Genomic DNA, 18197 nt, shown 5'->3' with positions numbered 1-18197 from the left:
AGCCACCTTCATCCATCGTATTAGCTAGATCTTCTGGATAACTTGCTGCAGCTTCTACATCAGCACTTGCTGCTTCACCTTGCATTATATGTTATGAACATGGCTTTCATCCTTAAAACTCATGAACCAATCTCTGTTAGCTTCCAACTTTTCTTCTGTCACTTCCTTACCTCTCTCAGCCTTCACAGAATTGAAGAGAATTAGGGTCTTGCTCTGAATTAGGTTTTGGCTTAATGGAATGTTGTGGCTGGTTTGATCTTTTATCCAGACCATTAACACTGTCTCCATCTCGACAACAAGGCTGTTTTGCTTCCTTATCATTTGTGTGTTTAATGGAGTAGCACTTTTAATTTTCTGTAAGAACTTTACCTCTGCACCCACAATTTGGCTATCTGGCACAAGAAGACTAGCTTTGAGCCTATTTTGGCTTTTGACATGCCTTCCTCATTAAGCTTAATCATTTATACCTTTTGATTTAAAGTGAGAGATGTGACACTTCCTTTCACCTGAACACTTAAATGCCACTGTAGGGTTATTAATTGGCCTAATTTCAATAGTGTTGTGTCTCAGGGAATAGGCAGCCCAAAGAGAGGGAGAGAGAAAGGGAACAGCCAGATAGTAGTCAGAATACACACAACAGTTATGGAATAAGTTCACCATCTTTTAAGAATATGGTTCATAGCACCCCAAACAATTACAATATAATTTCAAAGATCACTGATCACAGATCACCTAACAGATATAATAATTTTTTTAAACACTGCAAGAATTACACCAAGTAAACACATTCTATTGAAAAATCGAGCCAATACACTGGCTCCATGCAAGATTGCCACAACCTTCAATTTGTAAAAAACAAACAAACAAAAAAATAATTGCAGTATCGGAGCAGCAAAATTAAGTGAGCACAATGAAATGAGATAACCTTGTTGTAATAAAAAGGGGAGAAATATCCACCATGTTTCCATTACACATGTATCCTCTATACATGGTATCATGTAAACTATGTTTCTCATAATGATACATATCAAGCTGAAAAATCTTTAGTATTTACTCTGAAATAGAAGAATTTAAGTTACAATGCTTTAGAGTTTCTAGAAGCTAAACATATCTTTATTGCCTATAAAAGTATGGCACAACACCTAGAAGCCCCATAGCAAAACAAATTATTTCAGTAGTAAAAACTGGACAAAAGTCAAAGTTTAAACACAAAATTGGAAAAAATTCTGGAACATGTGACATCTAGTTACCCACTTTTCCTAATACATTAATTGATATGAACATTATCTTTATTTTTGAATGAGTAAAAAATTCAAATTGACAAAAACAATCTAGACATGAAACATTCTATATGTCATTTTCCATGTCTTAAAATTCACCTTTACTCATCTCTTTTCTACTCTGCGTAACTTAAGCCTCTCAGAATTTCTTTCGCCCCCTTTTTTTTCTCTACTAACTAATAAAATTCCATTGTTTTGCATGAAGCTGCAAGTAGTCCTAATTGCTGGTAAAGTAAGTACCAGAAAATCAATTTTTCTCCCTACAATGGCAGAAAAGCAGACACTATTCTACATCATAAAACTAGTTCTGATAACATGGTACCATTGAGAACTTTTCCAAAGTTATCAATTTTACTCTCTAGTCCAACATGGAGACATGTAGGAGAAAGCACAACTCTGTTCTGTTTCCATTTACTAAAAGGTAACTGGTAGTTTCATTTCATATGAGTAACTGTTTTTAGATACCCAGAGTTCAGAGGACAATGATGAGAGTTGTGAAAAGAATAATTTCTAAAAGTTTGCAACTCTGCTTTATTGTTTCCATTATTTGTTGACTTAGCAATAATATTTATCTGTGTTTCTTAATAGTGTCAGAACAAAAAAAAAATCCTTGGAATTTTGTTTTGTTTTTATGTGTAAAATTAAAATCAACCTGTTGTTTCTATTGAATTCATTTTTCAAATGAGGAATTTGAGAATCTTTGTTGCATTAAAAGTAACAACAGAAAAAAAACCCTCAAGATCAACCTTACTCATACTTAAAAAATTAAAACATTGCTAATTAAACCACCATTTAAAAATTAACAGATTATCCAAGAATAAAATATTTAATACTCCCTGAGTGTTGCTTAAGGTATGGGAAAAGAAAAACTCTTCTACACTGCTGGTACAAGTGTAAACTGCTGTCAAATTTTGAAGAGTAAATTAAAAATATGTATCAAAAATCTAAAATATGTGTGCTCATTGACATACTAATTTTAATTGTATTAACATTCTATATATGTACTCAAATATGTACACAAATATGTCAATGTCAACGCAAGTATGTTGATTTTCTATTTGCAATAGACTAAAAAAGGAAACAATTTAAATGCCCATTGAGAACATCAAGAGAGGGGCTGGCAAAATAACTGATAGCACACCCACAAATGCAACATGGCATATATAACTATATGAAAGGGGATTCAACTTTAAAATGTATACATTTTTAGTATGCTTCAATTTGCATAGAAATAGCATATATAATCAGTAGTAGGCAAATGAATAAAGGGTATAAATAGGCAATTCATAAAATTTAAAAAAATAGATGGCCAATAAACGTGTTAAAAATATGCAACTTTTCTAGGATTCAGATAAATGTAAATTATCCCAATAGTGAGATAGTGATTTTCCCAATAGTGAGATAGTGATTTTCCCTGTTGAAGCTAGCATACATACGTTTTGTTTTAAAACAATAATTTAGTTTTAACAAAGGAGAGACTAATACACTTAATATAAATGGGGTATAAATAGAAATAATCTTTAATATACTGTATATAATTATAGATGCATAGATTATTCCGCAAAAAAAAAAGAAAAATATCTTAGCAATTTTTATCATATGCTTTACGGTCATATGAAGATTGCAGAGAAACTTTTAAAAAATATATCCTGCTGAATTGTTTGAATCTTGTTTTATAAAAAGAGTATGTTATTAATGTTTTAACAAATTTAGTTCTAAATAATTTAACTGATTGCCACAGTATTAACATAAATTCTTAGATTTAGCTTTCCCTGTGCAGTCTAAGTAGTATCACTCTAAAACAAGTTGTGTAAATGCAGTTAAAGCAAAATCCATGATGTGATAAAATCTCTGAATTTTCTTTGTAGAAATAAGAAGTGGATACTGTCTCTCTCGGCTCACTTGCTTTAGATTATATTTGTTCAGATTATATAAAAATTAGGAAGGAGGTTATGACATTGCTTAATAAAGAAATCCTTTCCATTTCACATGGCATTGATCAGAAAGAAACAAGGAGTGGCATGAAGGAATGGGTTTGATGAAAGATGCACAATTTGGATACCATTGACTCCTTGTCCTGACTGATTTTTAAAAATCTCATAAGGCAGATGTACACATCACACATCTATAATTTCTTATTTGGACAGTAAATCTAAGTCACATGTGGTGTAGAGTGCCACAGGTAAAGGAGAAAGCAGTCTCTCGCCATAAAAAGGATAACAGAAGAAAGGGTAAATAGAAGAGGGCACTTTGCTGTGCTGTGCTGCAAGCAGTTATAGAACTTGTTATGTCAAAGTTAATCTGAGGCCTGGAGTGGAAGACCCACATGCTGTGAGCAAAACACACCTCTCAGTAAGCTCCTGAAACTTAGAAAAACTCATATTTAAGTGCTGACTGGTACCATCCCAATGGGAAAATCTAAGGTTAGATTAAGAAGGAACTGACAACAGTCAACATGCAGGCAAAAAGTTAAACTATGGTAATGGGTGAATTATATTTCCTGAAATTCTTTTCAATTTTGTCTATAGTGATTTACATAAAAATAAGTGATTTGCAAATTAATCTTTAATGAAGATCCTTTTCTATTTGAAGCCCTAATACCAACTGGACATGTTTAAATGACTCAAATCAGTTATTACTATCTAACTCATGATTCTCAGTTAGTTTTTTTCCCTGTATTAGTTTTGTAGGGCTGCCGTATAGACCATCATCCACTGTGAGTCAATGAATTTGTTTAAGTAGTTTACAGTTGGAAATTAGAAGTCCAATATCAAGATGTAGGTAGGGTTGGTGCCTTCTAAGCACTGTGATACAGAATCTGTTCTGTGCCTCCCTCCTAGTTTCTTAGTTATAGATGATGTTCTCCATGTGTCTTCACATTGTCTTCCCTGTAAAATGCATCTGTGTCTATGTCCAACTTTTCCTCTTTCATAAGGACACCAGTCATACTGGATTGGGGTCCACCTTAGGAACCTCATCTTAACCTCATCATCATCAAAGACCCTATTTTTAAATAAGTTCACATTCATAGGTACTAAAAATGAGGACTTCAAATGCCATCATTTCATTCCTTTTTATGGAAAGAATGCTATCCCATGGTATATATATTTCTTTATCCACTTATCTATTGATGGGCATTTGAGCTGGTTCCATATTTTTTGCAATTGCAAATTGTGCTGCTACAAACATGCATGTGCAAGTATCTTTTTTGTATAATGACTTCTTTTCCTCTGGGTAGAGAGCCAGTAGTGGAATTGCTGAATCAAATGGTAGTTCTACCTTTAGTTCTTTAAGGATTTGGAGACCATTATTTTAAGTGAAATAACTCAGGAATGGAAAACCAAACATCATATATTCTTACTCATAAGTGGGAACTAAGCTATGAGGGTATAAAGGCATAAGAATGAGACAATGGACATTGGGGACTTGGGGAAAAATGCAGGAGGGGTGAGGAATAAAAGACTAAAATTGGGTACAAGGTATAGAGCTCGGGTGATGGTGCACCAAAATCTCATCATTAAAGAACTTACGTAAACAAACACCACCTGTTACCCTCAAAACCTATGGAAATAAAAATATAATCTGATATGGTTTGGCTGTGTCCCCACCCAAATCTCAATCTGAATGGTACCTCCCAGAATTCCCACATGTTGTGGGAGGGACCCAGGGAGAGGTAATTGAATCATGGGGGCCAGTCTTTCTCATGCTATTCTCCTGATAGTAAATAATTCTCACAAGATCTGCTAGGCTTATCAGGGGTTTCTGCTTTTGCTTCTTCCTCATTTTCTCTTGCCGTCAGCATATAAGAAGTTTCTTTCACCTCTGGCCATGATTCTGAGACCTCCCCAGTCATGTGGAACTGTAAGTCCAATTAAACCTCTTTTTCTTCCCAGTCTATGGTATGTCTTTATCAGCAGCAAGAAAACAGACTAACACAAAATTAAATTAAATTAAATTTTTAAAAAAGAATTAGGACTTCAACATCTTAATGGTAAACACAAGTCAACCCATGTAATCTTTATGTGTTGGAAGTAAAAAACATATCCTACAAACAACATCCATTAATTCCGTTATTTTATCATAAGATGAAAGAACGGCAAGAGCAAACAGTATAGCAAGCTGAAGAAGAAACAGTGGTAGATATGTGAAGTTTGCAAAGAATGGCCTAAGTTGTGAAAAACCATGACATTGGCTTAAGAAAGTCTCCTCACTTTTTTGGAATTACTGACAAACAAGGGATCTACTCTTATTTTTCCGGTGGGAGATGCCTAAATTATTGATAGGATACTTTGGGGAAAATAATCACCATAATCACCCTATAAAAACCTATACTACCAAAGTTAATTATATGAATAAATGGCAAACATTACATAGGGCCTTGTTAGGCCCGTTAAATAATACCATTTATCTGCTTTATTAATTAATTCTAGTATTTGATAGAAAATTTTGAGATCAGATTCACTATATTAGGTATTGACAATGCACTGTGGACATAAAGACACATTGATCATCTTCTCTTCCATCAACAAATTATAGCTTTGGTTATTCAGCCTACATAGAACACCTGTTTTCCTACAAACAAAGGTAACTTTGAGCACCAGCTCTCAAAATATTTTGTACACTGGCACATATACAAGATGCTCCTAGCATGCACAAAACACTGCCATGAATGTGTACAAGTTATTTACAATTGTAAAAAGAAAAATATTAGGGTAAGAACACTACATAATTCAAAATCACTACTGAGCATAATGAGAACTACATTGATTTTAATATGTCTTATAGCTGATGTGGACAAACCAGTATATCAACATGTCAAGGTTCAGTTACTCAGAATGTGAGTGCTATTAGTAGCCCTCATGGCCTCCCATCTCCAATTCCCTGTGGTAGGGAAAATCTGCATATGTTAATTCATTTAGCCAACTAAACAAATATTTTTATAATTGCCAACTACAAAATATCGAATACATATGTTATTTTATTTTGGTCATTCATTAATCAAGCAATATTTATTTAGGGCTGACTATGTTCCAGGCACTCAGTACCTGCCCTTACAGAAGTATAGGTTAGGAATACAAATAATAAACAAATAAAACACAAATGGATGACAAAGACAATCTTGGTTAATAACAAAAGCTCTGAAGAAAACCAAGAGATACTATTGAGCAACTGAGTAGTTGAATGGGAGAAAAGCTCTTTTAGATCAGAGAGTCGAGGAAGGTTCTCCTGACATGTGCTCTGAGATAAGAATGACAACAGAATCAGTCATGCCACATCGATGGCAGAGCTTCCCAGGAAAAGCAAACAGAAGAGCAAGACCACACAGCTTCAAAGAGCCAGGGATGTCAGAGAAACAGAAGCCAGTCCCACTCCGTAAACACACCTTTGCTATTAATATAGAGAGAAAATGTATTTGTAATATGCACTTTATTTTTCCTATTTTCTCTTTTAGTTAATCACATGTTGAATTATAATATTTAATAACCATAAAGCATAGCCTAATAGTAACTGCTTTAAATGTTCAAACTCTAAGAATGAGCATCTACTATAAGCATACTTATTAAAAACCATTTTTGATACTGTATTTAATTCAAAATACATGTTTGTTTTGCCAGAAATACTTTACTGTGTTTACAGCTGTTCTACGCTACTTCATTAGACTGCCATACAGATGCTGTTTGGGTGAATCTTTAAATGGAATTATTTCTTAATGAAGAGCTAGAACTACTTTCCTACGCAAGGTTGTGAAATTTCTAGAAGTAAATTTCTCCTCACATTTTTGAATTGTAATGACTTATCTAAATAACAACATGCAACACCTTTAGGGTTTCAGTAAAGAATACAGTTGACCCTTGAACAATACAGGTTTGAACTGTGCAGGCCTACTTATGTGCAGATTTCCTTCCAACTCTGTCACCTCTGAGACAGAAAAACCAACCCTTCCTCTTCTTCCTCCTTCTCAGCCTAATCAAGGGAGAACAATGAGGATGAGGAACTTTATGCTGATCCACTTCTGCTTAATGAACAGTAAATCTAGTTTGCTTACGATTTTCTTAATAACACTGTCTTTCCTCTAGGTTACTGTAAGAATATAGCGTATGATACATTTATCATACAAAATATGTGTTAATCGACTGTTTATATTATTGGTAAGGCTTTTGGTCAAGAGTAGACTATTAGTAGCTAAATTTGGGGGGAGTCAAAAGTTACATGTGAATTTTCAACTGTGCAGGGAACAGCACCCCTAACCTCAGTGTCATTCAAGGGTCAACTATAAATGTGTGTGTATGTGTGCGTGCATGCGTGCACGTGTGTATATGCACGTGCGCCTTACTCAGTGTGGGCTGCTGTAACAAATTACCATGTACTGGGTGGCTTATAAACAACAGAAATTTATTTCTCACATTTCTGGAGGCTGGAAGTCTGAAATCAGGGTGTCAGTAGTCAGGTTCTGGTGAGGGTCCTTTTCCAGGTTGTGGACTGTAGATTTCTCCTTATGTCCACACATGGTAGAAAGAGAGTGGGGCTCTTACTCTTTTACAAGGACACTAGTCCCGTCATGAGTGTTCTACCCGCATGACCTAATTCCCTTGCAAGGCCTCCTTTCCTATCACACTGGTGTTAGGGTTTCAACATATGAATTGTGGGGTAGGAGTACAATATTCAGTCCATTGCAATGTGTGTGTGTTTGTGTGTGTGTGTGTACATGTTCTTCAAAACTCTCTTTTATTTTCAGTCAAGAAGTATTTCTTTTTATATGCAACTATTAACAGTGGGAATTCATATATCCATGTTCTAGGTGCTCTGGACAAGGCAATTATTCATCTATTGCTTGCTGACTATTCTCTTCTTACAGCTATATTTCGGCCCTTTAGCTTCTTCCTATAAGCCTCCATTATCATAGTCCTATCTCAGAGAAAGGCGCTGAAGTTTCCTTTCACACCAAACACCTCTGCTTATACTCTGGATCCTGTCCCAACCCTCCCTGATCCTTGTTCCGTCCTTTACTTTTAGAATTTTCCACTTTCTTGTTTCAATTGGCTTCTGCCTATCAGCTCATATAAAAATACTTGAGTAAAAATTTTCCACCATTAAACAAACCAAAAACCAAAACAATTCTTTACCCCTGACCTCCTTTTTTTTTTTTTTTTTTTTTTTTTGAGATGGAGTCTCGCTCTGTCACCCAGGATGGAGTGCAGTGTCACGATCTCGGCTCACTGAAGCCTCCACCTCCCAGGTTCAAGCAATTTTCTGCCTCAGTCACCTGAGTAACTGGGATTACAGGCATGTGCCATGATGCCCGGCTAATTTTTGTATTTTTATTAGAGATGGAGTTTCATCATGTTGGCTAGGCTGGTCTTGAACTCCTTGCCTTAAGTGATCCTTGCCCGTCTTGGCCTCCCAAAGTGTTGGGATTACAGGAATGAGCCACTGCACCTGGCCTATCCCTGAGTCTTTATTGAAGTAGTGCTACATACGTCTCTCTTCTTGACACATTTCAGTAATCAGCCTGCCTTCTTTCCACAACCCATTCCCTTTATTATAGAAATGGTTGTCTCAAATGTTAATTTAATCAGGTCAAGTTGTCAATGTCTTATTCTTGGTCCTCATTCTACTTTACCCCTCTGCTTCTTGAAAGTCGCTCTTCTTGTAATGCTACTACATGCCATCTTCTCTGAGTTTGCTTATGCCACTTGGCTTGGGTTCTCTTCCATTCTCTCTTTGGCTCCCTATTTGATCCCACTATTGCTTCTCTTTGAGATATATATATATATTTTCCTGGATAATTCCAGTCTTAATCTTTATTCAGTAATCACCTAGATTCTACTTACTTCACACGTCTCTTTTCAGCATCAGATCCAAATGTCTAGTTTTCATTCTTCAATTACAATCTTTATATATCTGTCATTTCAAAATTAAAATATAGAAGTTTGAAAATACTAGTTTCCCTCTCCTAAATGTGAAGATCCCAGAACACAGATTGTCTTTTGTCCACCTATGTACTCCTGATATAACACAGTATTATCCAGTGCATGGTAAACATATATTAAACAAATTTAATATTCAAAAGATTACAGGATGTAAATTTATGATGTAAAGTATGCAATTTAAATTTTTGCCTAAGGCAGATGGACACTGGCAGGCAACAATAACTAAATAATGAACACTTGGGAAATTTACCATTATTTACTTAAAATAACTGAGGACAAAGGAAAAAGGCTTACATATAAAAGATATACTAAGAAGAAGAAAAAAGTCTTCTATCTGGTGAACCACATTACATTAAATACCATTCTGAGAGATCTCAGATTAAAAAAAAAAGAGAGAGACAGACTTCCCTCTTGACCTATTAAATTGTTCAACTAGGAGTCTGCCTCTATATTCTGTCTCCCATTAGATCATTTTGATTTATCATCATAATTGTTTTCTTTTTAATTATCTCTGGATATGTCCTGCCTGCTATAGAACTCATTTGAGCATACTCAAGGAAACATTTAGTGCTCAAGTATATAAAATTTGACTTTTGAGATAGCTTCATTAAAACAAACAAAGAAACAAAGAAAATGAAAACAGATACCTGTAAATAATCTCTGTCCTGAAATCTCCACAGTTCCTAAATAGCTGACTGAGTGTTTACTGTGCTGAGAAGACCCCAGTGAGGCTGCTTGTTGCAAAATAATGGAAAAGGTAGTAGCCACTGACATCTGTTTTGATAAGATAAACCTCTCCTTCTCTTGAGTCTTATCAACAGAAACTCATCCCATTTGGAACACTGGTGTGTCTTCTGCAGGACTTGCCTGGAAATATTTTATGAAACCTTTCTCTTCTCTAGCTTTCCTAAAACCTTAAAACCTCAGGACATATGACCTATTTAATAACTGAAGTCAACAGTATAAATGACATTTTCATATTCAAATATATAAAAAGTACCTTTAATACATTGTGTAATCCCTGTATCTAGTTTTTATTACAGAAATTTTTACTTTTGTTATTGCTTTGTAAATGTTTTATTATATTCTGTGTCGTTTCTGTTGAGAAGATCCTGTTGGGAGAATAGGCATAGAAGTTCCTGGAAAAACAGGCATTGTCAAATGTTCTATCAGGCCTATGGTAGAAGAAACACTCTTACTTCAAAACAAATTACCAAGATCTAACTAAAAATTAAATGCACTAGGTGTACCCCCTCCTTGATTTTATTAGAAATATAAATTTCTAAAAACACATTATTCATTAATTTATTCATTCAACAAATATTTATTGAACACCCATCATGACCTTCTAAAATCACTGACATGAAGGTATTATTAATATTAAAAGGAGTGCTAGTAAACTTGTATTAAAAAGAGTTGTTAGAACTGTTTCTCAATCACCATTGATTAATCATTTTATAGTTGTGAGCATCTGCATGACATATGTATTATTATTTACTAGTACTTTTTTAAAATCTAGTTTCTTTTACAAATATTTCTTTAAAAATTAAACTTTATACAGTTACTAAAAATAAATAGTATCACATGATCTGAACACATTGGAAGACAGTCAATACAAAATTAAAAATAAATTACAATTATAACATGTTGCTCATGTATGACATAAACTCATTTAATGTGACAACAGAGGTATCAATACCACACTTGGGAAATTTGATCTTGGAAAATATTTGTGATATGTAACACTTCCTAGAAATAGTGTGTTTTCCCAATACTATCAGAGTCTAAGTATCTGGACATCAGAAATAGAGTCTTACAAGTTTTAAGTTCACTTTTTCACAAACAATGGATATGCAGTGAGTTGAATTATAGAATAAACATTGCACAAGACCCTTTAGTTCCACACACAGGTTTTCTTTGAAGAGTAAGTGTATCTTCCTATTAAGAGATAGTTTTATTTTAAAATAAAAGGCATCTAATATTTTATCTAAATAAAAAATCAGGTATTCTGAAGAAAGACTCTTTGCCTTGATTTGGTAACATGCATATTTCATGGATTCTACTTTGAACATTTAACCAAGAGATTCGATGTGATTACTTCAGTAACAATTCAATTTGAAATGTCAACTATGTTCAGCATTGAAAAATTAATAGCTAAATCCCTTTAAAGATCAGGGAAATTCTGTTCTGGCTTAGAATAATTTTATAGCTTTATGAATCTCCTCGTGCATTGTTTGCATCTTTTAAATGATTCTAAATAATGCGCTTTCTTTAAAGGCCCATTAGTTCAAAGAATTTTGACAGTCACAGCTTAAGGTATTAATTTTCATAGCAGATATATATTTTCTATTGGCAGCAAATTTTTCAAAACCAAACATACTTCACCTAAATTATGAGTATATACATTTTAAATAGGTTAGAGTAGTAAACAACCATGAAAAAAATTGAGAATTTAATCAAGTCTTTTCTCCTTTCGATTTATTTGCTTTCTGAGAACAGTCAGTGAAGGAAGAATCCTGAAGCAGCAGTCATGATGAAGCAAATGTGGTCTGTGCAGCGCAGGAGCTTTCTCCAGAGGCGGCAATTGTGAGAAAAAGGGGAATGGACGCTCATATGTAATTAACACATATAAATGGGAAAAGTACTGACCAGTATCACTTGGTATCAGAAGTACTCCCGACTTAAAGGACATTAATGTAAATGCCATTACCTCTAAACGGCACTAATAAGAAAAGAAATGTTTTTCTGGGTTGTCAAGATCATCTCAGCAAAACCTAAAATGATTTGTTCAGTTATTCATTCACGAAATGAATATTATTGACATACTACTATGTGTCAGGCACTGAGCCAGACATTCAGAAAATTACAGAGAACAAAAATAGTCTCTGATCTCTTGAAGCTTGCAGTTTAGTGAGGAATACAGGCTTTATCAAACATTGTGCATTAATATGTTATTATAAATTGAAGTAAATATTAGGAAGAAAGAGAAGTTGGCCATTCAGAGCATTTTGCAAGAATATAATCTTGCTAGGATTTTGGGGTAAGGGTGAGCCTCTCTGAAAATTTGGCAGGAGCACATGTGTAATCATGGATCACTTTATATTATTTAGCTCAAATAATAAAATTTGATATTCATATTGTCACACATGGTTCTAATAAATTGAGGATTCTATATGAACTGAGAGTTAAAGAAAAACGGAGCTAACTCCATGACAAATTCAGTCCACAAGTTTTCTTCCTTAGCTTTAGCTCTACAATCTGAGTATATGCAAAAATTTAGCACGTAGATACCTATTTTTATAAGATGCTGGATCCAGAACCAAGATTCTCTCATACATCACAGAATGTGGGCTATGAAATTTCCTGAACCCTTGTCTCTTCTATGTGTCCACAACCATCTGAACTTGGCTTCTCTCCTACACCAATTGTAGTATCTCCAAGCACTTTTTAATCAATTGTGCCGGTTACCAATTTATTGTCCCTGAACTCCAAAATCATTCTTCATTGCTTGTTTTGTAAAAATTGAGCTTGGGCATTCAATTTTTTTTTTTTTTTTTTTACTTATCAGCTGACATGATTTTAAGCTCAGTCAGAAGTGTATGCTGGAGAGATACTAGAAGATGAAGGGTTTTCTTTTTTTTAATTATTTAACTATTTTTCATCCTTCTCCTGTCCTTTCTTTTATATTTTTAAATTTTAAGTTCCAGAGTACATGTACAGAATGTGAAAGTTTGTTTCATAGGTAAAAGTGTGCCATGGTGATTTGCTGCATCTATCAACCCACCACCTAGGTACTAAGCCCAGCATGCATTAACTATTTCTCCTGATGCTCTCCCTCCCCACTTCCACACCATAGGCCTAAGTGTGTATTGTTCCCTTCCCTGTGTCTATTTTCTCATTGTTCAGCTCCCACTTATAAGTGAGAATATGCAGTGTTTGGTTTTCTGCTCCTGCATTTGTTTGCTTGGGATAACGAATTCTAGCTCCATCCATGTTCCTGCAAAAGACATCATCTTGTTCCTTTTTATGGATGCATAGTATTCTATGGTGTATATGTACATTTTCTTTATCCAGCCTATCATTGATGGGGATTTGGGTTAATTGCATGTCTTTGCTATTGTGAATAGCGCTGCAATGAACATACACATGCATGTATCTTTATAATAGAATGATTTATATTCCATTGAGTATATACTCAATAATGGGATTGCTGAGTCAAATGATATTTCTGCCTCTAGGTCTTTGAGGAATTGCCACACTGTCTTCCACAATGGTTGAACTAATTTACACTCCCACCAACAGTGTAAAGCATTCATTTTTCTCCACAACTTCGCCAGCATCTGTTGTTTTTTGACTTTTCAGTAACAGCCATTCTGACTGGTATGAGATGGTATTTCATTGTGGCTTTGATTTGCATTTCCCTAATGATCAGTGATGTTTGGCTTTTTTCATATAATTTTTGGCCACATGTATATCTTCTTTTGAGAAGTGTCTGTTCATGTCTGTATTAGTCTGTTTTCACGCTGCTGATAAAGACATACCTGAAACTGCATAATTTACAAAGAAAAAGAGGTTTAATGGACTCACAGTTCCATGTGGCTGGGGAGGCCTCACAATCATGGCAGAAAGTGAAAGGCACACCTTACATGGTCGCAGGCAAGATAGAATGAGAACCAAGCAAGAGGGGTTTCCCCTTATAAAACCATCAGATCTCATGAGACTTATTCACCACCATGAGAACAGTATGGGGGAATCACCCACATGATTCAGTTACCTCCTATTGGGTCCCTCCCACAACACATGGGAATTATAGGAGCTACAATTCAAGATGAGATTTGGGTGGGGACACAGTCAAACCATATCAGTGTCCTTTGCCCACTTTTTAATGTGGCTATTTTTTTTTTCTTGTAAATTTCTTTAAATGCCTTATAGATGCTGGGTGTTAGATCTTTGTCAGATGTTCAGATTGCAAAATTTTTCCCATTCTATCTCGGGAACCCTATCTCAGCCTTAGGGGTGGTGGCTCTGCCTTCTGCTATTTAGTCATCCTTTATAGTTCTCTTTACTTCTCATTAGCCAATCTCTTCTCACTGAAATCCTGTTAAAATAATTTTTATATAAACATTTCCTGTCCAATTTACTATGTGGTTTCTGTCTCCTTATTAGAGCCTGACTGATACATCCATCAGTATGATACTTTCAATTCATAAACATGTTATACTATATCACAACTATAGGCTGCATAATGTGTCACTCTGTCTTCCTATAATCCCCATTCTCCATTATACACTTGTATGACTGTGTAATCCCTGTTCACTCTTCAAGACACAACGAAGCTATATAGTCACTGGGAATCTTCACCTCTTTTCTCTCTTCTACTGCCCAAGGACTAAGGCTTAACTAGTGTCTCCTTTCTTCTCACATTCATACTATAAATATGTCTGTAATATAATTTTTGTTTTCTTTGTTTACAAATCTGCCTCCCCAACTAAATTGGGAGTCTCTTGAAGGTAGATAGTATGCCTTTTTATGTCTGTATTTCCAGCACCCAGGACATACTACAGTATAATAGCACATACGATAGTACACATTTCAACAGTTGCTAAATACATGAATGAATGAATGAATGAATGAATGAATGCATGAACTCTCTTGTTTCTTATTCTCTGCCTTATCTTGGCTTCTTACAGGACACCATTGTTTAAGTGACTTTCAGAGATAGCCACTTTCAGAGATAGGATATCCAAAGCACAGTCTTATTTCTTTTTACCTTCTCATCCTTCTATATTTCCCCTGAGTTTATTTTCCCATCTTGTCTTACCATAAACATATAGTGGTAGTGTTATTTACATTTTAAACCAAACATCGTTTTCTATGATTTCCAATTCTATAATTTTTGAAGAAATACAGGCAGGGCTGATCCTTGCAACTGCTTAAGCTGATCAACGTCTACTTAAGATAAAAGAACAAGAGGAAAAAGGCTCTGGGCCCAAACTACAGAACTTGGCTGTTTGTATACTTGGATATGACCACTTTCTCTGGTAGTAACACCTTCACCTGGCTCTCCAGTTCAATGTTGCCCCATTTCCCCATATGCACCTCTGTCTCAACTACATTCTGACTTTAGTCCTAAGTTTAAAGGAAAACTTTCCTAGCTCTCATTCCTGCCTAGTTCTTGTTAAACATATAATTCATGTTCACCTCCAGGTGTAACTCCACCTCTCATAAAATCTATATACCACATACAATTCCTGTCACCTCATTTCTTGCTGTTTGGGTCCTATAAGAAAACCTTTAGCTACTTCTTCTTTATCTAATTTTGTAATGTTTGTTACCAAGATTCGGCAAGTCTTTATTCTACTGACATTTCTGAACTACCCAACCCACCATTACCTGTTTCTCTATGCTAAGCTTTTTATCCTTGGGTTTATTAACTAGGTTCTTGGGCTGAGTGTTAGCTGACTTTCTTTAATAATGTAACATATTAATTAATGAATCATTTTAAAAGTGTAATTCTTTGTTTGTTAGAAGAAAATTTGGAAACAAAACAAGAAATTCATGGCACTTTTCTCAGCTGGTATTTGGGTCATCCAAATCAACCACAAAGTATTATTTCTAAATTTCAGAGAGGTAGCACAGTTGTTAATCAAAAATAAGTTCTCATCGTAATATATATGTTCATTTGATGAAATGATGAAATTACTTTTTATTCTATATATGTATTCTGTAATACCTTAGTTTCCTTCAATTATAGCTCAGAGTATAATAAGGCATTTAATATTATTAATTCAAATGTTATTCTCTATACCATATTGATTATTTAACTTCAGTTTTCTTTTGTATGGTAAGAGCATACTATCTAACAGAGGATTAAATGATAAACAGAAAGTATTGGATTTAATGTTTTAAACATAGGAAGTGCTCAATAAATATTAGCTTTTGTTTTGTTTTTTGTTTTTTGGTTGGTTGAGACAGAGTCTTGCTCTGTCACCCAGGCTTGAGTGCAGTGGCACAATCTTGGCTCACTGCAACCTCTGCTTCCCGGGCTCAAGTGATTCTTCTGCTTTAGCCTCCAAAGTAGCTGGGACTACAGGCCAATGCCACCACACCCAGCTAATTTTTGTATTTTTAGTAGAGATGGGGTTTCACCATATTGGCCAGGCTGGTCTTGAACTCCTGACTTCATGATCCGCCTACCGTGGCCTCTAATCCCTAAGTGCTGGGATTACAGGTATGAGCCACTGCACCCAACCATTAGCTCTTATTTTACTATGGATATGCTCAACACATTTGTACTTGAGATACACATTTGAATAATTATGAATATGTATTTATTATAAATCATTTTGAAAGTTACACTTATTATATTTATTATGTATATCTAGGATGAATCTGGTGCTAAATTCTTGATCAGTAATAAAATAAATCAGAATAAAAATAAAATTCACACCAAAAAATTGTGTGGGTGAAAATATGAGCTGATTTATGATGATCTAATTTGTTTTTTAGCTCTCAGGAATGCATAGGTGAAAAGTGAATCTTTCCTGTGTCCCTACATTACAATACCTTTGATGATAATATATCTGAAATAACTTATTTATTCTAATGACTGAAAACATGAAATTCTGTACCAGTCAAACATCTTGCAGGAATTGCAATGTGTGTTACACTTATCAAATCATAAAATGATAATCTTCCCCAAGAGACAGGAATGCCCTAAGGGGTCTGAAATTTCCTTTCCAATCAAAGCATTTGGAATGCGAGGAAAGATGCGTGTTTTCCTTTGAGACAGCTGGTTTTATTTTGCATAGGCTATTATTGTAAAGAAAAATCATTTGAGAAGAAAAATTTGATTCTCAGAGACCTAGTTCAATGACTCTGAAAATCAGATACTAAGAGGCATATATTTGCTTTCCTCTCTTCTGGGGTTCCTCTCTTTGCTCCCACATCCAAGAAAACAATAGTTTTCTTATTCTCCCGCTGCTTTGCTTTTGTATATTTTTTTAAGGCTTGTCTTTTTCCTCCTCTCCTATTTTTGGTGTTTGATCTAAAGACTCTGCTGTTCAGGCAGAGATAATCTGCGTTCTCCTACTCCTCCGCTGCTGCCCCAGTTGTAGAATGAATAACCCAAGCTCTTGAGGTTAACTTTCAGTTGAGATCAGAAAGACATTTTCCCTCCAGGATTTATCTGAGTCTTTTGTGGTTTTGATAAATCACTTTGCATATAAAAATATAAAAACAATCTTACTGACACAAGATAAATCACTAAGAAGTCTTGTTCAAGCTACCTCTATTAGAACACACTTTAAACCCGTAGGATTGATTTACAGATCTTTAAATATTTTTTAAAGTCCACTTGTAGGCAAAAAGTGATTAAGGAGAAATTCACTTTAATAAGAGAATTTAAGCTACTGAGTAATTGAAAATCATTTCTTGATCACTTGAATACCTATATTGAAAGTAACAATAAAAGAATTTGATTAAAAACTCCTTACTCTAGGCCAGGCATGGCCTGTAATCCCAGCACTTTGGGAGGCCAACGTGGATGGATCACCTGAGGTCAGGAGTTGAGGACCTGCCTGGCCAACATGGTGAAACCCCATCTCTACTAAAAATACAAAAATTAGCTGGGGGTGGTGGTGCCTGCCCGTAGTCCTAGATACTCGAGAGGCTGAGGCAGGAGAATCTCTTGAACCTGGGAGGCAGAGGTTACAGTAGGCTGAGATCACACCATTGCACTCCAGCCTGGGTAACAAGAGCAAAATTCGTTTCAAAAACAACAACAAAAAAAACTCCTTACTCTTAGATTATACTAGCTACTCTAGGTTTCAGGTAAAAAGCACTGGTTAGCTTTATATATACATATATTTTTTTCACATATTTATATATAAACATGCATACCTTTGTATATGTAAACATGGTAAGGTTTATAAAAACAAATATAGACTATTAAATTTTAGAATGATATAGTTAAATTGATTACCTA

At 34.9% G+C, this 18197-nt stretch overlaps 1 protein-coding gene and 1 long non-coding RNA gene across 7 annotated transcripts in view; one reads left to right on the top strand and one right to left on the bottom strand.

Moving 5' to 3' along the window:
* Window positions 1–18197, bottom strand: part of EPHA6 (EPH receptor A6) — a 928471-nt gene that overhangs the window by 679767 nt on the left and 230507 nt on the right. The gene's annotated exons all lie outside the window — the stretch shown is intronic.
* The window catches only part of LOC103881026, a 66616-nt gene that overhangs the window by 8081 nt on the left and 40338 nt on the right, over window positions 1–18197 (top strand). Inside the window, exon 3 of the long non-coding RNA XR_001899495.3 lies at window positions 11711–11797. This is a non-coding gene — a long non-coding RNA (uncharacterized LOC103881026). The remainder of the gene's footprint in view (window positions 1–11710; window positions 11798–18197) is intronic.

The sequence above is a fragment of the Papio anubis genome, chromosome 2 (genome assembly GCF_008728515.1).
Source record: "Papio anubis isolate 15944 chromosome 2, Panubis1.0, whole genome shotgun sequence".
NCBI lineage: Eukaryota > Metazoa > Chordata > Mammalia > Primates > Cercopithecidae > Papio > Papio anubis.
This window is presented reverse-complemented; position numbering and strand designations above follow the sequence as displayed.